The sequence below is a fragment of the Myxine glutinosa genome, chromosome 6 (genome assembly GCF_964187855.1).
Source record: "Myxine glutinosa chromosome 6, kmMyxGlut1.1, whole genome shotgun sequence".
In the NCBI taxonomy this organism is placed as follows: domain Eukaryota; kingdom Metazoa; phylum Chordata; class Myxini; order Myxiniformes; family Myxinidae; genus Myxine; species Myxine glutinosa.
Genome location: NC_136266.1, coordinates 112,392,783 through 112,416,277, shown reverse-complemented (window position 1 = coordinate 112,416,277; position 23,495 = coordinate 112,392,783).

Genomic DNA, 23,495 nt, shown 5'->3' with positions numbered 1-23,495 from the left:
ACGAGCCGCCATCGAACATGTGCTCGACGGGGTTACCAAATAGGGGCTCCCTGTCAGCTCCTCGTCAAGGGCGGAGCCCGGTAACCCCCGCACCCAATGGAAGCGGCGGACCGGCCCCAGGGGGGCGGAGCCAACCAGCCGAGGGCGTGTCACTCCCCGCTGAGCATGCGCAGGAAGAGGGACGTGACGTCAGATGCGCGCTGAGCTTGAAGCAAGAGAGACGTCCCTTCCGAGCGCTGTGACACCTCCCTGCATCTCTTGGACCGTGCTTGATCCTGTCCCCGAGCCAAGGTGCACCTTGTGCTATCAACCTACCTGTCGATTCCTGCCATCAATCCCTGTGTAAGTCTACCTTGTTCCGTTTGTCTGTGGTCTGTCTGGGATAAGATAAGACTGTAATTAAGTGCCCATCTCTTCTGTGTCTTTACCTCACTACCTTGTAATCTACCCCCTTTTCTCCACCACTGTAATTATACCCTCCTCCGGAGGTCTTGAGAACTGTACCCCTTGCGTCGTTTCATCTATCCCAGTCGTTGTGTCCTTTCCATCATTGATTTAGCATAGCGCGATTTGGTCAACGTCTGGGTGGAATCGGGGTCTAGTCGGGGAATAACTGTTCGGTCGCGGCAATACCACCGCTCGGTAAATAACATCTAAACCGCGTCCGTAACAATTGGTGTCAGGAGTGGGATTCGAGGCCCGAACCAAATTTTAAAAAAAACATCTAGGAAAAAAAATTTGGTCAAAATTATAAAGTACCGAAATTTGCTTTTGTTTTACAAAAACCCGAATTTTGAAAGTCGCCCTATGGCAGATCAAGACGGCTGGGTTCCGGTAGAGGAGTGTGAGGCAGGGTCGATCCAGGACCAAATTGAGGGACATGAGGAGAGCGAAGCAGTGAGGGCGGCAGGTTCACAAAATGGCGTCCTCGCGCACGAGGTTACGGGCGCGCAAAATGGCGCCTCGCAGATGGCTACGGCGACCGCGCCCGCGACCGTAGCAGCGCCGCTGGTGGATTTGAACCTTTTTTTTATACAAATGAAGGCCCTTATGGACAAGAATGGAGAAGAATTGGAAAGCAGAATGATGGGGGTAATGAGGGACGGAGCGAGGGCTCAGAGAGCAATTGGCGGTAATGGGGAACCGGATGGATGCTCAGAGTGAGCAAATGAGGGCTCAGAGTGAGCAAATGAGGGCTGATAGTGAGCGATTGGGGGGCGAAATGGGGGGCAAAATGGGAGAAATGGGGGAACGGATAGAAGCTAAATTTGAGGGGTTAGACAATGGGATCAAAGGGGTGAAACTTGGGTTAACGGGGGTAGAAAACAGAATGGCCGCTCAAGAAAATCAAATGGAAGGGATGAAAAAGGGGTTAGAGGGGTTAGAAAACAGTATGGAAGGCAAATTGAGGGACATGAGGGACCAAGCGGAAAGGGAAGTTAAACAAATGGGGCAGCAGATAGAGGGGGTCAGAATGGGGGTAGAAACTAAATTGGATGCTCACAGGGAGGAAATGGAGCAGATGAGGGTGGCATCTGGGCAAGAGATGCAAGTGATGGGAGAAGAGATCAGAAGAGGTGTGAGTGAGGAGGTCGGAGGAGTGCACGAGGAGGTGAGGCACTGTAAGGAGCGCATGGAGAAGGAGGTGAGAAAGGGGACTGTAAAATTGCAAGGTGGTATAGAGGAGTTGACGCTGGGAGTAGAACAGCTGACAGTGGGACAAAAGGAGTTGGGGGACCAGGTAAAGAAGAACACAGCGGTAATAGAGGGTTTAAAATCGACACAGAAGGAGATGAAAAAGGACGTAGGGGTAATTAAAAAAGAGTGTCAGACGGTACATGAGGACCTGACGAGGAAAATGAACAAGGTGGTAGAGGTGATGGAGGTTAAAGAGCGGGAGGTGCGGGAGCACATAGAAAAAAATAAGGTGGAGTTAGAGGAAGAACTTAAGGAGGCGCACGAGGCGATGAAGGAGGTGAAGCAGAAATTACAAGAAGTGGAAGAAGGGGTGAGCGAAATTAAGAAGCGACGGAGAGAGGATAAGAAAGAGATAAAAGAGGAAGTAAAAGAATTGGTCCAAAGTCTGTGTTCGGATCGTGATGATGTGCTCATTAACCGGATGAGGGATTCGCAGGTGACGGAGGAGAAGCGAAGAGAAAGAGGACCCGGTGTAAGTGGTGACCAATATGGTCGTGCGTATGATGCGCCAGGTGATTTAATAAGCTTGGGGGTCGAGATGGACCCGGATGTTCGTGAGAGGCCACGAGTGAGGTGTATGGCTGGTCCGGAGTGTTTGGAACGAGGGTGCGAGCAAGAGGGTCCGGTGATGGGAGAGGTGCGAGGTGTGAGTGAGCCAGGTTGTGGTGGTATGGAATGGGTAGCGGGTTGCGGAAGCGTGACCCATGCATCGACACCAACAGGGGTAGTTTTTGGAGGGACAGGGGAGGCACGGGAGCCCCTTGGGGGTAATGTACTGTGGGGGCCCGGCCGGTTCGGCCCCGCGCTGACCCCGCAAGGGGCGACGCACGGGGTCCGGCAGGCGGGCAACGACTCGCATACGAGGTGGTCCCACAAGGTCCCACTCGCGCCGTATGACGGCAAGAGTGATCTACGAGCGTACCTGGCGCAGTTTGACTGTGTGTGTAAGGGCAACGGTTGGGGTGAGGATGAAGGTGGAGTACACCTGGTGGCCGCATTGCGCGGCACGGCGGCGGAGGTGCTGACGGCATTACCACCGGGTGCTCTCACCCTGCCAGCCCTCTGCGACGCCCTAATTAATCGATTCGGCATTGAACAGCAGAGCGAGCTTGTTAAAGCTCAGCTCACGCTGCGAAAACGCAAGCCCCAGGAAGCCATCGGGGAACTTGCCCACGACATTCGCCGCGCAGTGGGGATCGCACATGCTAACATGGCAGCGGATTCCCGGGAAAGCCTGGCGCTGGACCATTTTATCCAGGCCCTCCCGGATATTGAGCTCCGGCAACAGCTCGCCATGTGGCGCCCGCAGACTCTGAGCCAGGCGGCTGACGCTGCAGCCCGTTGGGAAGCAGCGAGGCCCCTGGCCCGGCAGAGCGAGCGTCACGCAGTGGCGGTCCGCCAGGTGGGACCCCCGATGGAGGGAGGACCCCTTAGGGGGCCCGCCCCCGACGTGAGTCCTGACCTGGCGGGCATGGTCCAGAGGCTGGTGGACCAGCGCCTGGCGGGATCTGGACCATGGCAGGCGGCCCCGGAGGTGGCCCGCGGTGGACCACGAGCGGGTAATCCAATTCGGACCTTCAGGGGGGGAAATTTGGAATTCCAGAGACAAGCACCTAATCAGGTGAGGTGCTATACTTGCAACCGTCTGGGTCACCTGGCGCGGCACTGTCGAGCCACGCGCCGGGATGATCCCCGGCGGTTGAGGTCCTCAACTCCGCCCAGGGGGGAGCGGGTTAGCCGACCCCAGACACCCCCCCCCCCCCCCCGCCAGACCCCGGGAAACTAGAAAGCCTTACACCGGCGAGCAGGCGCCCCCGTGGATTGCCTCGGCTTTAGATGCCGAGGCGGGACCCAGTACCTCTGATAAGGGGGGCTTATTAGTGCCAGAGGACTGGGGGATTGATGAGCAATGGGCCCGGTGGGTAAGGGTGGCATTCCTGCCACCCTTCCCATGATGGGGGCAAATGCGCTATAGATTATGGGGTGTATGGCAGTGAAAACTAGCCCGGGTGGGTTAGGTTATATTGTTAGGGATCTAGAGATTGACATTAGGTAACGTTAAGGTTAGTTAGTGACTGGTACCTGTAGTGGGGACGTAGTAGCTTAGTGTTTGATAATGACGTGGGAGCGCTGAGTGTAAGGGACGACTGGGAAGCGCAAGTTTCAGAGGGGAGTAGTTAGATGAGATGATGCTGTGTGAGAACTGGGCAGGTGTGTGGAGCAGTGTATGAGTAGTGAGTGGTGTGGATCAGCGCGAATGCGCTTGGGGGAGAGAAGGGTGCAGGCGGCACCAAGTATGAGAGCACAGGTGTGCAAGTACAGGTGTGTGGAATATATGGAGCAGAGAATGAGTGGTGTGGAGAGAGTTGGAGTAAGTGGTACGGAGTGGTGTGCATGGTGCGAAGGTGTGGATGGGGGAAGAGTGGACCCCCTTTTCACGAGTACCCGGGGAGGGTAGTTTAAAGAATAGTTAGAAGGTATAGGTAAATTGTGGTTGGATATTGGCATTTGTGGTGCGGTTGCAGAATGGTATTGTGGATGGGTGCATTGGTGTGGTGAAATTGGCTGGTCGTGTGGCCTGTTAGTATGAGTGTGAATGGTTGGGCACTCCGCCACTGTTAGATGTCGGCCAGGTGAGGCCGCAGGTGGGCTCTGGGAGCCGTTAGTGTCAGTGGGTGCCTGAGGATCCCGGGTGTGGATCGGGCAGCCCGTGCCAGAGAGGGCACTGAGGGGGTGAGAGTGCGAGAGGGCCTTCCCCAGTTAGTTAGGTTAGGGTGAGGAGCAGGTGAGCTCGGTAGGCAACAACAGTGGTGGAGGTGTGCAGGTGGGCGGACCAGCTGGGAGCGTCACACGACCCAGCCACCGAAATTGTGCGGGGGCACCGAGTGTTGAAGCGGAGAGTGAGACCCAAATTGATGGTGTGCACCACAGATGGTCAATGGGATTTTGGTTCTTCGAACCACATAGAGTAATGAGGGCCAATGGTTTGGCAGGAGAAAGACCCCGGGTAATGTAAAGTTGTTAAAGTCATTTAGGAAATAGTTAGGATTGATGAACCTGTCGCACCATACGCAGCCACTTACCTGAGGTGATGATGATGACTCCACACCTGTGTTTTCTTTGTTTTGTGTTGCAGGAAATGAGAATTGCTGTTTGGATTCGTGAGACGCATCACGACGTGGATAAGACATTGGGGTGATTCCATCTCTCCCTCCTTAGGAGGGACTGATGATGAATTGGTGATGGCAGATTTTGATGTTGAGTTGGAGATGGCAGATTTTGATGAGAGTTGGAAATGGCAAATTTGATTGGTTAGGAGGGAGAGAAGACGAATTTGGTTTATGGGAGGAACGGCGAAGACAGTAGGGACGTTTGTTGATGTGTAAAGTAGATGTTTATGGGTAGTGTTGTGTTTTGTGGATACAGTAAGGGGTAATGGAGGGGCAATGTAGGTTACCTGGTGGGGGGGGGGGGCATACGGTAGGAACGTACCTGTCTCACCTGGTTCCCATGTGCCCCCAGTGTGCATTACCTAGTACTGCGTGCACTTTTGCGCCCTTACCACCTTACTCACTTGGCTTCTTTTGTCTCCCACCTCCGAGGATCTGGCTTTGGGGCAGAGAGAGAGGAGAGAGAGGTGCTGGCTCCGCAGTTGTGGGCCTGTACTTCCGCTGCTTGCTGCCTGGATCGATACACCATATGGACCGCAATTTTGGTGGCCGACCACAATGGACCGCAGTTCTTTGGCGGTCAAGCACCACCCGTGGATGGACCTCTGGGTCAACGTGGCACCTATGCCATACAGGTGAACCACTTTTAGTTGGCCCCCCTGACGGCCACAATTCAGAAATGGACGCGGTTGGCACCTTTCTTTATTTCTAAAGAAGCCAGAAGAGCAAGTGCACTCCATGAAGGCAAGACCAGCGGCAGAACATCGGCCGGCTGCGACACCACCGGTGACCATGGACACTTAATTGTGCATTGTTATTGAACACTTTATTGGTGCACCGGATGGTGCTGACTGTGCGTATGGGGTGGTGCTTTTGGTGCTTGGACGGGGTGCTCTGCACATTATTAAAGGCCGTAGGGCCACAGGGCACTCGTGGGTTGGTGTATCGATGCTGGCATGCGTGCTCTCCCTATGCATAACATCTGCATGTGTTCCTCAAAGAACAGGTCCTGGATCGTAGTGTAAATATCAGTCTTGTATAAATGATGCTCCCTACCGGCTGTATGTTTAGTTTGAGGATGCTTTCCGCGATTCGGTTATCCTGTGGGTTTGTTTCTGTTAGGAGAAGGGTGCAACGTCGCAGGGGGACATATTTACTCATTTGTGAACATCTGTAAAACTGTCGCACTCAGGGTTGAGTTAATAGTAGAGGGAACTACATCTGAGTGCCACACTAAAGTAGGTAAAAATTTATCGGGTCGGGAAGCCCCGAGGTAGAGAAGGGTGCAATGTTGCGGATATGGGATTTGCATCCATCCATATCCGCTTGTAAATATTCCCCTATTTCCTCAATACTTCACAACTCTCCCCAATCCCCCATTCCCTAGTCCCATTTTCTGTAAACAACTCTGTAGACCCGACCTCCCCCCATTTCCCCCATTAAATGTCGTGCCCAGGTTCACCGCATCTCATGTAAGACAACTATAGGACATCTTGCTAGTTATTCTTAGTCTATGTCAGTTAAGGACTCGTTTCCATTAATTCTGACCCTTCGTTGCACCAGAATGTGATTGTATGGCACCGTTAGGAAGTTTAGGACCTCCCAATACCTCCCCACAGCTCTTCCTCATGGTTCAGCAACAACAACAACAACAACAACAGCAACGGCAGCGGCGTGCACAGGGAGTGCGCGTCCTCACTCCGGCTTGGTTGGTAGGGGGTGTTGGGAGAGCACGAGGCCTTCCCAACGAGCCGCCATCGAACATGTGCTCGACGGGGTTACCAAATAGGGGCTCCCTGTCAGCTCCTCGTCAAGGGCGGAGCCCGGTAACCCCCGCACCCAATGGAAGCGGCGGACCGGCCCCAGGGGGGTGGAGCCAACCAGCCGAGGGCGTGTCACTCCCCGCTGAGCATGCGCAGGAAGAGGGAGGTGACGTCAGATGCGCGCTGAGCTTGAAGCAAGAGAGACGTCCCTTCCGAGCGCTGTGACACCTCCCTGCATCTCTTGGACCGTGCTTGATCCTGCCCCCGAGCCAAGGTGCACCTTGTGCTATCAACCTACCTGTCGATTCCTGCCATCAATCCCTGTGTAAGTCTACCTTGTTCCGTTTGTCTGTGGTCTGTCTGGGCTAAGATAAGACTGTAATTAAGTGCCCATCTCTTCTGTGTCTTTACCTCACTACCTTGTAATCTACCCCCTTTTCTCCACCACTGTAATTATACCCTCCTCCGGAGGTCTTGAGAACTGTACCCCTTGCGTCGTTTCATCTATCCCAGTCGTTGTGTCCTTTCCATCATTGATTTAGCATAGCGCGATTTGGTCAACGTCTGGGTGGAATCGGGGTCTAGTCGGGGAATAACTGTTCGGTCGCGGCAATACCACCGCTCGGTAAATAACATCTAAACCGCGTCCGTAACAATATATATATATATATATATATATATATATATATATATGTATATATATATATATATATATATATATATATATATATATATATATATATATATATATATATACAGTATATATATATATATATATATATATATATATATATATATATTGTTGAGGTTTTGAGAATTGTACATATAACATCATTAAAGGTTAAAGGTTTGCCCCCCATAGTTAGTCCACAAGCAACACGTAGGCCCATTAGAATTAGTTATGTCATCGTATGTGTAAGAGTAGGCCATTTCCCTAGTGACATCTGCGTTGTGTAAAGAAATAATAAGATTAGGACCTTTTCATTTTGCGGCCACCTTCCAATACCCATCATTGGCATAATCGATGTCGCGCCCCATTTGGCATCCCTCAATCTGTTACGCTTTGGGCTACCCGCGGCAGTTTGTTAAGCTTTGGCCACCAGCAGCGTTCGCTGCCCTTGGTTTCGCTCGAAACTAGTCAAATGACAGGAGGTAGGCCTGGAAAGAGGGAGGAGCGCGAGGACGAGGTGTGGCCGCATCAAGCAGCGCGTCAGAAGGCGGTGACGGTAAGAGCAATAGCCAACCAGAGCTCGGTGGGCATGGGGTGATAGGGCGTGGCAAGAAACGTCTGGTGAGTTCGAGAGGGTTCCAAGGGCGTGGCAATAAAACCCTTGGCGCGAGGCCCCCCACCGCAGATGAGATGAGATGAGATGGTACGAGGAGTTGAGATCAGATGAGAACGGAGTCACGCATCGCGAGCGAATTGTATTGAAGGAGCGCATTGAGCTACGCAGTGAGATACTGAAGAGCGCACTGTTCGCGGTTATTGGAACTGTTCGCTTATTATGTATGCGGCTGAGCCGCGAGTGTAAACGCCAAAGCCAGCCTACCGTTGCCCTGTGATAGTCCCACACGCGCCAAATGACATGCGGAGAGCTCCTGCCGTCTGGTTCATCTGCTTCGCAGTGCGAGTTGGGGACTGGAGAACGAGCTGCCTGGACGCCATTCCTGGACCATAGACCTGTTCATCTGCAACCCCGTTTGAGTGTGTCTGAGTGTAACGGGCCCGTTTGTCCAGGGATAAGTTAAGACTGTATAAGCTGCACTTTGTATTCTTCTTCTTCTTTATTATACAAAGTGTAAATAAATTGTGTTATTCCTTTTCTTCCCAAATTCGACCGTTTCAGTCATTTCCTTCATTGGGTAAGCGTGGCACGATTATGAACCGCTTGGATCGGGTTAGTCCTTGATAACGGCTCGGGTCACGGGTCGCTACCACTTGGCGTTTCCACTAACACCTGTGATTCGGGCGGGGCTTATTTCCTCATTTCCGGTCAGCCTTAGTACTTAGGTAATAGCGAATTCATAGTCCTAAAACCCTATTTAACGCTGCCCGGGAAGGACGTCATAGGTCCCGGGTCCCGTCGGCTAGTAAAAGACAAGGGGACTAATCCCCCCTTGGTAAGGGGAAAGGCCGACGCTGAGATCCGCAACATATGATGTCAGGGGAGTGGGATTTGACCCGAAGTGTGCCTAATGCACTCAAAATTATGAGCGGCCGAAATTTAATTATTAACTTCCAAATTAAAATCGTGCCATGGATAACCAAGACGGTCGGATGCCGGTGGGGGTAAATGAGGAGGATGAGGAGTTAGAATCAACCCAGGACCCCCGGGAAGAATTGGGAGAAATGGAGGAGAGCATTGATGAGGGTGCAGCAGTAGGGGTGGCAGGCGAAGAAGATGGCGGCGCCTCGCACGTGGCCACGGCAGCCGAGCCCGCTGTGTGACCCGGGAGCAACATTGAATCCTACCTAATTCAACTAATGGAAAAAATGAACAACCAGGAGGATAGAATGAAGGAAATAAAAAACGAAACCCGGGAAACGAAAGAAATGATGGGCGCCCAAAAGAATGACATAAATTAAATAAATGGGAGAATGGACATCCAAGAAAAAAAGATGGATGCGCAAAGTAACCAATTGAAAGTAGAGGGGGACAAATCAAGGGCAGAAATGAAAGAAATGAGAGACGGGGTTAAATAAATTGGAAAACAAAATGGGGGGCCAATTGAGGGAAATGGGGGACAAATCTGCCCGGGAAATAAAACAGATGGGGGATCAATTAGAGGAGGTAAAAAACGGACTGGAAAGCAAAATGGACGCCCAAAAGAACAAAATGGAACAAATGAGGGTGGCATCTAAGAGGGAAATAGAAGAAATGGGGGAGGACATAAGGCGCGGGTTGAGCGTAGAGGTCGCGGGGGTACGCGACGAGGTAAAGCAGTGCGAGGAGCGCGTGGAGAAGGAGTTGAGGAAGAGTACGGCTAGGTTACATGGGGGTATTGAGGAGTTGACGCGGGAAGTAGAAAAGCTGACGGTGGGACAGAAAGAGTTAGGGGAGCAAGTGGGTAAGAACACGGATGTCATAGGGGGGCTGAAATCAGCACAGAGGGAAATTAAGAAAGAACTTATAGCGACGAAGAAAGAATGTCAAATGGTACACGAGGGGCTGACAAAGAGGTTGGGTGACGTGGTAGAGATGTTGGGGGCAAGGGAACGAGAAGTCAGGACCCACATAGAGACGACCAAGGTGGCCTTAGAAGAAGAAATTGTGGGGGCGCACCGGGAAATAGAGGAGGTGAAACAAAAGTTGGAGGAGGTAGAAGAAGGAGTGAGTGAAATTAAAAAGAGACGAAGGGAGACTAAAAATGAAATAAAAGAGGAGGTGATGGAATTTGTACAAGGTCTGTGTTCACATCGTGATGACGTGCTTGCTAACCAAATAAAGAGTTTGCAGGTGGCGGAGGAGAATCGAAAAGGAAGAAGCGCCGAGGTGAGTGGCGAGAATGTCGGAAATGTATATGGTGTGAGGGGAGGTTCGACGAGCTTGGGAGTTGGAATAGACCCAGGCATTCGTGAGAGGCCGATGGTAAGGTGTGCGACTGGTCCGGAGTGCGTGGAGAGAGAGTGTGCACAGGGATGTCCGACCATGGGGAGTGTGAGAGTTGTTGGTGAGCTGGGGTGTGCGAGTATGGAATGGGCAGCGGGTTGCGACAAGGCGACCCAAGGATCGACACCAACAGGGGTAGTCTTTAGAGGGACGGGGGATGCACGTGAGCCCCCAGGGAATAGTGTACTATGGGGGCCCAAACGGTTCGGCCCCGTGTTAATTTCGCAGGGAGCGACGCACGGGGTCCAGCCTTCGGGCAGCCATAAGGTTCCACTCGCGCCGTATGACGGCAAGAGTGATTTGAGGGCGTACCTGGCGCAATTCAATCATGTGTGTAGGGGGAACGGTTGGAACCCGGATGAAGGTGGAGTACACCTTGTGGGGGGCACTCCGTGGCGTGGCGGCGGAGGTTCTGACAGCCTTACCACTGGGTGCTATCACCCTGCCAGATCTCCGCACGGCCCTAATTAATCGTTTTGGCATTGAACCGCAGAGCGAGCTTGTTAAAGCTCAGCTCGTGGTGCGAAAAAGAAAGCCCCAGGAGACCATCGGGGAGCTTGCGTATGACATTCGCCGCGCAGTGGGAATCGCACACGCAGACATGGCAGCAACCTCCCAGGAAAGCCTGGCGCTGGACCATTTTATCCAGGCCTTCCCGGACCCCAAGTTTCGGCAACAGCTCGCCATGTAGCGCCCGCAGACCTTGAGCCAGGTGGCCGACGCTGCGGCCCATTGGGAAGCAGCGAGGCCCCTGGCCCGGGGAAGCGAGCGCCACGCAGTGGTGGTGCGACAGGTAGGGCCCGTGGCTGGTGGTGGCCCCCTGAGAGGGTCCGCCCCTGAAAGGGGCCCTGACCTGGAAAACATGGTCCAAAGGTTGGTGGACCAGCACCTGGCAGGACCTGGACCATGGCAGGCGGCTCCGGAGGTGGCACACGGTAGGCCATGGACAAATGCCACAATTAGGACTTACAGGGGGACAATTTGGAATTCCAGAGGCAGGCACCTTACCAGGTGAGTGCTTTAATTGTAGCCGGCTGGGTCACCGTGCGTGGGAGTGTCGAGCCCCGTGCCAGGACGGCCCCCTGGCAGCCGGGACCATCAACTCCGCCTCGTACGGGTCAGACTAGCCGACCCCAGACACCCCCCCCGCCAGGGCCCGGGAAACTAATATGTGCCGAGCATGCAGGGCCGTGTTCGGTAGTAGGGGATGGTGAAGAACCCTCATTGACGTGACAGGTCATCTATTGTGGCCAAATTGGTACTGGTAGTTTAACAATTCGGTGAAAATTACCAGCGTGGGAGTAGACGCCGTAGTGGACACAGGAGCTAGCGCCACGATCATCAGCCCTGTGATCCTTAATTCGAGTGCAGACGGCTGGGATAAAATCCAGTGTCTGGAAAATCATAGTTTGCAGCTGGCTACCAGGGTAACGGCCCCCATCATCGGGCGTGGTTTTGTAACCCTCAAGTTGGGGTCGGTAAAGAGGGAGATAGAAGTTTGGGTAGCAGAAGTGTGCGACCCATGCCTAATCGGGTTGGATTTGTTGACTGCCAGCTGTTGTAAAATCGATTTGTGCCGGGGGACCCTGCAAATGGGAATAGATGAGCTGCCATTGGGAGGGGTGAGCATGGCCGAGAGGACGGAGCTGGAGGCTTCTGAGGCCATGGCCATTCCCCCCAGGGCCGAGGCAATAGTGCCGGCCCGATGGCTAGCTCGCCCAACATGGCAGGAGTCCTGCGGCCTGGTCGAACCGGTGGCAGCGCAGTCCATCCCGGGTTTAGTCGTGGGCCGCACCCTCGTAAAAACGGACGGGCCGGTGGTGGCCGTCCGAGTAATTAATATTAGTACGGAACCACGCACAATAGGACGGGGCACAGAGATAGCCGGCTGCACCCCAGTTAATGAAGTCGCGGCAGTGAGGGGCGAGAACATCCAGCCGAGCCGGCCCCAGAGGGAGTCTTTAGCAAAAAGTACTAGGAATTGGCCCGTCCCCATTTGTGAGATGGTAAACAGGAGTAGTGTAGAGTTGGAGGATACCCAGAGGGAGGCCTTACACAAATTAATTGAGACCCATTTTGGATATCTTCTCCTTGTCCTCCGAGTATATTGGACATACGGGCCTGGTGAAACATCAGATCCACACCGGTGAGGCCCGGCCTATTCATCAGCCCGCCCGACGGCTCCCTTGGAGCAAGAGGGAGGAAGCTGACGAGCAGGTAGAAAAAATGCTCGATGCAGGTATCATCGAGCCCTCGGGAAGTCCTTGGATGTCACCTGTTGTGTTGGTCAAAAAGAAAGATGGGACCACGCGTTTCTGCGTGGACTATCGCCAACTGAACAACGTGACACTCAAAGACTCATATCCCCTGCCAAGAATTGACGATACCCTCGATGCCGTTGCGGGCTCAAATTGGTTCTCAACCTTGGACCTCAAGAGTGGGTATTGGCAGGTGGAGATGGATAGGGCAGGGAAGGAGAAAACGGCATTTTCCACAGGTAAGGGGCTGTATCAGTTCACTGTGTTGCCCTTTGGTTTGTGTAACGCCCCCGCCACCTTTGAACGATTGATGGAGCATGTACTGGACGGCATGCCATGTCAGTCATGCCTGGTGTACCTGGATGACGTCCTGGTACATGCTAAAACATTCCCCCAAGCAATAGCTACTTTGGACCAGGTGTTTGGGTGCCTCAGACAGGCAGGGTTGAAATTGAGCCCGAGTAAGTGCACTTTGTTTGCTAGAGAGGTGGCCTATTTAGGTCACGTCATTGGTTGCGAGGGGGTAAAAACAGACCCAGGCAAAATTACAGCGGTAGAGGAGTGGCCCGCACCACGTACCGTCAAGGAGGTGTGGGGATTTTTGGGACTCTGCACCTACTACCGGCGTTTTGTGGCAAAATTTGCAGAGTTGGCCTGGCCCCTTCACCGGCTTACGGAGAAGGGGACGAGATTCAATTGGACAAGGGAATGCCAAGAGGCCTTCCTAGCATTGAAGGGGTGTATGACATCCGCACCCATTCTAGCTTACCCCAATAGTGACGGGACATTTACCCTGGACACGGATGCAAGCCAGGAAGGATTGGGCGCAGTTTTGTCCCAGACACAGGGGGGCATGTAGAGAGTGAACGCGTATTATAGTCGGGCCATAAGTAGGCCCAAGCGAAATTATTGCGTCACTCGTAAAGAGTTATTGGCCATGCTGGCTGCCATGGGCCATTTCCACCCGTACTTGTACGGGCGGAAATTTTTGGTTCGAACTGACCAAGCCTCCCTGCAATGGCTCCTCCGGTTCAAGGAACCTGAGGGCCAAATTGCAAGGTGGTTTGAAAAGTTGCAGCAGTACGATTTTAGTGTGACCCATAGGGCCGGGAAGGCCCATGGGAATACCGACGCACTCTCTCGACGTCCTTGTTTGGGGGAAAACTGTAAATTTTGTGCGAGACACGAGGAGAGGGAGCAATTGGCAGACTCCACCCCTACCCTCGTAGTCCGTGCAGCCCGGGTGAGAGGGCCAATTTTGCCACTAACCGCGGATGAAGAATTTGGAACCTTGGCCTGGAGCACGGCCCAGCGGGAGGATCCCGTACTGGGACAGGTGTACGAATGGGTTCGATTAGGGAGAAGGCCTAATGGGGAAGAGGTCACCCCCCTCAGTGCACCAACAAAGGCATATTGGGCTCAGTGGCAAACCCTGGAATTGAAAGGTAACATCTTGTATCGCAAATGGGTAGAGATTCCCTCTGAGAGAACTTCCTGGCTAGTGATAGTCCCAGACAAATTTAAGAACACAATATTACAGCAGGTGCATGGTACCCGCTCCGGCGACCATTTGGGCAGGACAAAGGCAACATCTCGGGTCCGCCCGAGGTTCTATTGGTTAAATATGGGGCGTGATATACAGGACTGGTGTCGGAGATGCGACGCCTGTACTGCTAAAAAGGGACCAGCACGGAGGATGAGGGCCCCCCTTCAAATACACCAGGTGGGGGCCCCCCTTGAGCGGGTGGCTATGGATATTCTCGGACCACTACCCCGCACCCACCAAGGTAATAAGTACATCCTCGTTGTAATGGACTATTTCACCAAGTGGCCGGAGGCCTATGCCCTCTCCAACCAAGAAGCCGGGGTGGTAGCACAGGCCTTCGTGGAAGGATTTGTATGTCGGCATGGGATTCCAGAGGAGCTGCACACCAGGGTCGAAATTTTGAAAGTCAATTATTAAAAGATGTGTGCAAGCTCCTGTCAATTAGGAAGACACGGACAATGCCCTTAAGACTTCAATCTGACGGGATGGTGGAAAGATTCAACCGAACCCTGGTTCAACAATTGGCATTGTTCACGACCACCCGTCAGGACGACTGGGACGGACATCTCCCGTATTTGTTAATGGCCTACCGAATTAGCCAGCACGGAGCCACCGCATGCAGTCCAGCGTTGCTGATGTATGGGCGGGAGATGTGGGGTCCCACCGACCTGCTATGCGGTCCCATGCCAAAGTCCACTGATAGACCGCCGGGGGAGGGCTATGCACGTCACCTAGAGGAAGGCATGGAAAGGGTCCATGCCGACGCACGCCGCCAGCTTCAGCTGGCGGGTGCCAAGATGAAGCGCAGGTACGACCACCGGAGCCAGGGCAGTCAGTACGCTCCGGGGATGAAGATTTGGTTCTTCAATCCCCGGAGGCGGAAGGGTAGGTGTCCCAAACTCACCTCACCCTGGCAAGGCCCGGCAGTCGTCCTGGCGCAAATCTGTGACGTGGTCATTAAGATCAAGATGGGGCCACGAGCCCTCCCTCGGATCGTCCACGCCGACCGGGTAAGACCCTACACCGGCAAGCAGGCACCCTCATGGATCGCCTCGGCTTTAGAGGCTGAGGCAGGGCCCAGTACCTCCAATGACGGGGACTCATAGTGCGAGAGGACTGGGGGGTCATTGTGTTGGGAGTAGTGCCCGGTGTGGAGGGATGGTCGTTTTACCATCCCCTCACATTCTATTGGGGCACATGAGCTATAGATTATGGGGATGGCAGTGTAAACTAGCCAAGGGCAGGCTAGGATAATTGTTAGGGATTTAGAGATGACCATAGGAGACATGAGAATTAAGTAGTGACTTTGTACCGGTAGAGGGGACGTAGTCAGATTAGATGTATGTTAATGACGAGGAAGTGCTTAGTGTAAGGGAAGACGGGGAAGCACGAGTATTAGGGGAAATAGTTAGTTAGATGATGCTGTGTGTGTGTTGAAATTGTATGTGAGGATGAGCTTTAGGCGCAAATGAGGAATTGAATGAAAATGTTTGTGGTTGAACTTGCGCAAATGAGGAATTGGTCGGGGATGACCAGAGATAGTGTATAACTGGTGTCTTGAAGACAAGTGTAAGTGTGTTGAGTGATTGACTTGCATGGGGTGCAAGTGGATAAATGGTGAGAATACTTGGTGTGTGGGAATAAATGGTGTGGAGTGAGTGGTGTGGAATGAGTGGTGTGGAGTGCATGGTGCGAAGGAGTGGATGGGGGAAGATGGACCCTTTCACGAATACCCGGGGAGGGTAGTTTAAAGTTAGGTAGAGGGGTTTAGGTAAATTGTTGGATATTGACACCTGTGGTGCGAGTAGTAGAAAGAAGTGCTTTGAGGGGTACATGAGACTGTGGAAATGGCTGCGCATGTGGGCTTAATTGGTGAGTAAAGTGATTGGGGCACTCCGCCACTGGTAGTTTGTCGGCCAGGTGAGGCCGAAGGAAGGCTCTGGGAGCCAGTCAGGTAGAGTTCAGTGTCGTGTTCAGTGGGCCCGAGGATCCTAGGAGAGGACCCGGGTAGCCCAATGCCAGAGAGGGCATCAGAGGGGTGACAGAGCCAGGAGGGGCCTTCCCCAATTTAGGGTAGTTGTAAGGAGCATGGTAAGCTCGGGTGGCGACTTCAGTGGCGGAGGTGCGCAGGTAGGTAGACCTGCTAGTGGAGCCACATGACCCAGCCCCGAAATTGTGCGAAGGCACAGCAGTGAAAAATTGGGGGAGTGAGACCCCAAATTTGGAAGGCACCACAGGGTGGGTCATTGGGAATTGGTTTTTAGAACCGCATAGTGTAAAGAGGCCAATTGAACTGGCAGGGCATGACCCCGGTAGTTTAAGAGTTAATGTTATTAGAGTATAGTTAGGATGAAATCTCTTTGCACCATCCGCATCCACTCACCAAAGTGACAGAACTCCACACCAGATTGTGCAAATGTTTGGCAGGTAAAGACGCATCTCGACGGGATTTGACATTGTGTGATATTCCATCTCTTCCTTCTTGGGAGGGATTGGAAACGAATTTGGCATAGATGGGGGATAGAAAAGACAAAACGTAGCGATGAAATTGTAAATTGTAAATACGGGGAAGGCCAAGGGTAGTGTAGGCTGACATGGGAGGTTACGAACGGTTAGGGACGAGCTTTCTCCGCCCGCTCTCCCGTGCTCCTCATGTTGCATTGCCTTGCATTGTGTGTACCTTTGCACCCTTGCCCCGCTAAACTCTCTGCTTTGTCTTTTCTCCCCACCCATGGACCCATTATTTTTGTTGAGGGGAGTGTGCAGGAACCCTGAGCCGTGCGGCTGCACTTTTGCGCTGCACTCTGCTACCTCTGGCTGCATCAGTACAACTATGGACCACACATTCTGTGGCCTGGCATCTTGGCCGAGCAAACATTTGCTGCAAGCGTTATCTTGCCTTGCGGACCACTGGTTTTAAGTGGCGTAAAAGTCACGCAGATGGACCATAAGATGGCCCTGCAAATAAAAAACGGACACGGTTTGTGCATTTTTTATTCCGGTGTGTCAGGAAAGAAGATCTCAAGTTTTATTATGGCACACCGAAGACGAAGCAGGAAGACGCAAGACGCAGCAGCCAAGCAGCAGCCAAGCAGCAAACATTTACTATGAAATGTGATTTATGATGATTGTGCATTTTTGTGCATATTGGTTTATGGTGTATTGGTGCAGTGCAGTGCATTCTGTGTTTCTCTCCAAAAATTTCTCTTCCACAAAAGAACAGGTCCTGGGTTGTAGAACTGTAAATAATTAGATTAGTCTTGTAAATAACATGCTCCCCACCGGCTTTATGTATAGTTTCAGAATTCTTTCCGTAATTCGGTTAGCCGTGGGTGTGAGTCTGCTAGTTAGTACACAACGCAGTAGGTGGGACATATCCAGTGTTGTAAAACTGTCACACACAGGGTGTTAGGTTAAATGTAGAGGGAAACCACACCTAAGTGTCACACGTAAGTTAAAAAGTAGTCCTGACCCTTGCATCAAAACCGGTCATGCTCACTTGTGTGGGTTCAGCTCGGGGACAAGCCTGGCGAAGGAGGGGGGCAGTGTTGAGGTTTTGAGAATTGTACATATAACATCATTAAAGGTTAAAGGTTTGCCCCCCATAGTTAGTCCACAAGCAACACGTAGGCCCATTAGAATTAGTTATGTCATAGTATGTGTAAGAGTAGGCCATTTCCCTAGTGACATCTGTGTTGTGTAAAGAAATAATAAGATTAGGACCTTTTCATTTTGCGGCCACCTTCCAATACCCATCATGGGCATAATCGATCTCGCGCCCCATTTGGCATCCCTCAATCTGTTACGCTTTTGGCTACCTACGGCAGTTTGTTAAGCTTTGGCCGCCAGCAGCGTTCGCTGCCCTTGGTTTCGCTCGAAGCTAGTCAAATGACACGAGGTAGGCCTGGAAAGAGGGAGGAGCATGAGGACGAGGTGTGGCCGCATCAATCAGCGCGTCAGAAGGCGGTGACGGTAAGGGCAATAGCCAACCAGAGCTCGGTGGGCATGGAGTGATAGGGCGTGGCAAGAAACGTCTGGTGAGTTCAAGAGGGTTCCAAGGGCGTGGCAATAAAACCCTTGGTGCGAGGCCCCCCACCGCAGATGAGATGAGATGAGATGGTACGAGGAGTTGAGATCAGATGAGAATGGAGTCACGCATCGCGAGCGAATTGTATTGAAGGAGCGCATTGAGCTATGCAGTGAGATACTGAAGAGCGCATTGTTCGCGGTTATTGGAACTGTTCGCTTTTTACGTACGCGGCTGAGCCACGAGTGTAAACGCCAAAGCCAGCCTACCGTTGCCCTGTGATAGTCCCGCATGCACCAAATGACACGTGGAGAGCTCCTGCCGTCTGGTTCATCTGCTTCATGGTGCGAGTTGGTGACCGGAGAACGAGCTGCCTGGACGCCATTCCTGGACCATCGACTTGTTCATCTGCAACCCCATGTGAGTGTGACTGAGTGTGACGGGCCCGTTTGTCCAGGGATAAGTTAAGACTGTATAAGGCTGCACTGTGTATTCTTCTTCTTCTTTATTGTACAAATTGTAAATAAATTGTGTTGTTCCATTTCTTCCCAAATTCGACCGTTTCAGTCATTTCCTTCATTGGGTAAGCGTGGCACGATTACGAACCGCTTGGATCGGGTTAGTCCTTGATAACGGCTCGGGTCACGGGTCGCTCCCGCTCGGCGTTTCCACTAACACCCGTGATTCGGGCGGGGCTTATTTCCTCATTTCTGGTCAGCGTTAGTACTTAGGTAATAGCGAATTCATAGTCCTAAAACCCTATTTAACGCTGCCCGGGAAGGACGTCATAGGTCCCGGGTCCTGTCGGCTAGTAAAGGACAAGGGGACTAATCTCCTCTTGGTAAGGGGAAAGGCCGACGCTGAGATCCGCAACAATATATATATATATATATATATATATATATATATTGTTGCGGATATGGGATTTGCATCCATCCATATCCGCTTGTAAATATTCCCCTATTTCCTCAATATTTCCCAACTATCCCCAATCCCCCATTCCCTAGTCCCATTTTCTGTAAACAACACTCTGTAGACCCGACCTCCCCCTATTTCCCCCATTAAATGTCGTGCCCAGGTTCACCGCATCTCATGTAAGACAACTATAGGACATCTTGCTAGTTATTCTTAGTCTATGTCAGTTAAGGACTCGTTTCTATTAATTCTGACCCTTCGTTGCAGAATGTGATTGTATGGCACCGTTAGGAAGTTTAGGACCTCCCGATACCTCCCCGCAGCTCTTCCTCACGGTTAAGCAACAACAACAACAACAACAACAGCAACGGCAGCGGCGGGCGCGGGAAGTGCGCGTCCTCACTCCGGCTTGGTTGGTAGGGTGTGTTGGGAGGGCACCAGGCCTTCCCAACGAGCCGCCATCGAACATGTGCTCGACGGGGTTACCAAATAGGGGCTCCCTGTCAGCTCCTCGTCAAGGGAGGAGCCCGGTAACCCCCGCACCCAATGGAAGCGGCGGACCGGCCCCAGTGGGGCGGAGCCAACCAGCCGAGGGCGTGTCACTCCCCGCTGAGCATGCGCAGGGAGAGGGAGGTGACGTCAGATGCGCGCTGAGCTTGAAGCAAGAAAGACGTCCCTTCCGAGCACTGTGAGGCCTCCCCGCATCTTCTGGACCGTGCTTTATCCTGTCCCCGAGCCAAGGTGCACCTTGTGCTATCGACCTACCTGTCCCTTCCTGCCATCAATCCCTGTGTAAGTCCGCCTTGTTCCGTTTGTCTGTGGTCTGTCTGGGCTAAGATAAGATGGTAATTAAGTGCCCATCTCTTCTGTGTCTTTACCTCACTGCCTTGTAATCTACCCCCTTTTCTCCACCACTGTAATTATACCCTCCTCCGGAGGTCTTGAGAACTGTACCCCTTGCGTCGTTTCCTCTTTCCCAGTCGTCGTGTCCTTTCTATCATTGATTTGGCATAGCGCGATTTGGTCAACGTCTGGGTGGAATCGGGGAATCGGGGAATAACTGTTCGGTCACGGCAATACCACCGCTCGGTAAATAACATCTAAACCGCGTCCGTAACAATATATATATATATATATATATATATATATGTATATATATATATATATATATATATATATATATATACGTATATATATATATATATATATATATATATATATATATATATATATATATATATATATATATATATATATATATATATACTGTATATATATATATATACTGTATATATATATATATATATATATATATATATATATATATATATATATATATATATATATATATATATATACATATATATATATTGTCGGTCGACCTGATCATTGGACAAAGCCATCGCAAACCATGACAATTTAAATGTGACGTTTTAAGTTGTATTTTTTTATTTTATTCAAATTTTCTACCCTTGTGTACAAGGCGACTGACTTATCGATCGACCACAATGACTACTACTTTCATTTTTATAACTATTATTCCCACCTTGTGGAACGGGGAACGTTTTGGCTTTACAAACCTTTGGCCAGGCCTGACGTTCAACTGAAGATAATTTCGGCAGGAATTTGCAATTCATTCAGGCTGCAGGTGATAACTTGCCTATGCCACGCGAATTACACCGTGGTATCTTTAACATCCACCAAAGACCAGTGCCGGCAGATGATGCACCCAGTTCAACATCCATCCGAGAAACAGCGCACACATTGATGACTCGCCCTGCCTGTAAAGCGCCAGGGTGACAGTATATAGCTGGGTCAGGATTTTAATGCAGGCTGGACAGATCAAAGGCGAGTGTGCATATCTCTCGGCTGTCCTATTGATTGACAGTAATCTACTGTCACGTGAAAAAGTAAGTACACCCCATGGAAAGTTTTGACTTTTTCAACATATTTCAACATACAGCTATTTGATCTTCATTTCATTAATATTGACACATAAAGGTGATATAATATAACAAATATCATGAAACATTTACATTTTGTAGTCTATTGTACAATTTAAATAAACATAAATGCAAATTTCGCATGTGGAAAAAGTAAGTACACCCTTGGCTCAAATAGATGGGATTGCCCCCTTTGGCAGAAACAACCTCAAGTAGGCGTTTCTTATAACTGTCTACCAGTCTCTGACATCGACTGGGAAAAAGTTTTGCCCACTCCTCCATGCAGGATTCTTTCAGCTGTGCGATGTTTGAGGGGTTTCTTGCATGCACAGCTCGTTTCAAATCTCCCCACAAATCTCGATGGGATTTAGATCCGGGCTTTGACTTGGCCATTCCAGAACCCTCCATTTCTTTCTTTTCAGCCATTCCTTGGTGGATTTACTGGTATGTTTTGGGTCATTGTCATGTTGCAAGGTCCACCTTCGGTTGAGCTTCAACTTTCTGACAGATGGCCTCACATTATCCTCAAGCACCCTCTGGTACAATGAAGAATTCATCGTGGATTCTATGATGGTGAGCTGCCCAGGCCCTGATGCAGCAAAGCTGCCCCAAACCATAATATTTCCACCACAATGCTTTACAGTTGGTATCAGGTTCTTGTGGTCAAATGCTGTCTTTGGTTTTCGCCAAACATGTCTTCTGGTACTGTGGCCAAATAGCTCTACCTTTGACTCATCTGCCCAGAGCACATTGTTCCAGAAGTGCTGGTCTTTGCCTAGGTGTTCATTGACAAACTTTAGTCTTGCCCTGATGTTCTTTCTGGACAGCAAAGGTTTCGTCCTGGCACACCTCCCATGTAGATCAAATTTGTGCAGCCTCTTTCTAATGGTAGACTCGTGCACTTTGACATCAACAGTGGCAAGAGCTACCTGTAGGTCCCGTGATGACATTCTGGGGTTCTTAGAGACTTCTTTCAGCATCTTGCGGTCTGCTCTTGGCCTGAACTTGCTGGGGAGGCCTGGCCTGAACAAGTTGGCAGTTGTTTGGAATCTTCTCCACTTGTAGATGATCTTCCGGACAGTCAAATGATTGATTTCAAATTGTTTGGAGATCTTTTTAAATCCTTTCCCAGACTCGTAGGCATCTATAACCTTCTTTCTGAAGGCCTCAGAGAGCTCTTTTGATCTAGGCATGTTGATGCCGCACACTTCAACAACAAAGAGCAAACCAAACGAAATGTCTGAGGTTTAAATAAGACAGGTTCCTCCAAGATCCTCTCTAACGATGTTCTAATCATTTGCACCTGAACTGGTGCACCTGATTCTAATTTTAGGTATTTGAAGTCGTGATAAATGTGGGGGTGTACTTACTTTTTCCACATGCGAAATTTGCATTTATGTTTATTTAAATTATACAATGGACTACAAAATGTAAATGTTTCATGATATTTATTATATTATATCGCTTTTATCTGTCAATATTGTTGAAATGAAGCTCAAATAGCTCTATGTTGAAATATGTTGAAAAAATCAAAACTTTACATGGGGTGTACTTACTTTTTCACGTGACTGTGTTATAAAACAGGAGTGTCCGTCCATCCCTAAACTACTCCCACAGTTTTGGGGCTTGCCCCGCCAAACTTCCTGTGGAACGTTTTGGGGTCCCAGCAGATGTTCTAAGGTAGGTAGGAGGTTTCAAAAAATCCTCCATAAAATTATGATTTTGAAATTAACTCAATACGAACCTTCCGCGAATCCGTAAGTGGACAGATGACGGAAATGAGCTTTTTTTTTCTCCTTTTTTTGTATACTGAATCGAGGCTCGTGAAAGAGGCATTTATTTCACAAACAAATCAACCAGACAAACAAAATATATAAAAAGAGGGAGCGGAAGACAAGATGGGGAGAGAAGGGGAAGCACACAAACATAACATTTGAGAGCCGGGAGATGTGTGGGAGGGAGAGGGCTTGGGGGGGGGGGCGTGGGAAGGGGGGTGAGGGTGGGAGAAGTATAAAACACAAGGACACCAAGGACTTCCCGGACAGAAGTTGGTATTTCAAAAAAGTGGATTTGGGGTGAAATTAGCGGGGGTAGAAAAGATCAAGGTTTTGGATGGGGGAAGATAAGAGATGGTGGTGAACAGCTGTTTTAAAGACCTGGAGGGTGGTGTGGGATTGAAGAGAGTGATGGGCTTTGTTCCAGAGGCGGGAGAAAAGAGGAATTAAGGAGTGAAGGTGAGCAGAGAGTCTTGATTTTGGCAGTTTAACAATAAGAGGGTTGCAGGCAGATCTTGTGCGACCTGTAGGAATATTTGGGGGACAAAGCCCAGAGAGAGCTGGGGGGGGCGAGGCCAGAGAGGAGTTGGTAGAAGACAGAAAGACCACCAACCTGCCTGCGGTGAGTAAATGAAAGGCCCTCGGAGTTAGCTTCATCACGGGAGATTCCAATGATTCTGAACGCTTTGGTTTCAACAGTGTGAAGAAGAGCTAGGTGTGAGGCAGGAGCACCAGCCCAGAGGGGAGAGCAGTATTCCATTGAGCTGCGGATGAACGCCTTGTATGTGG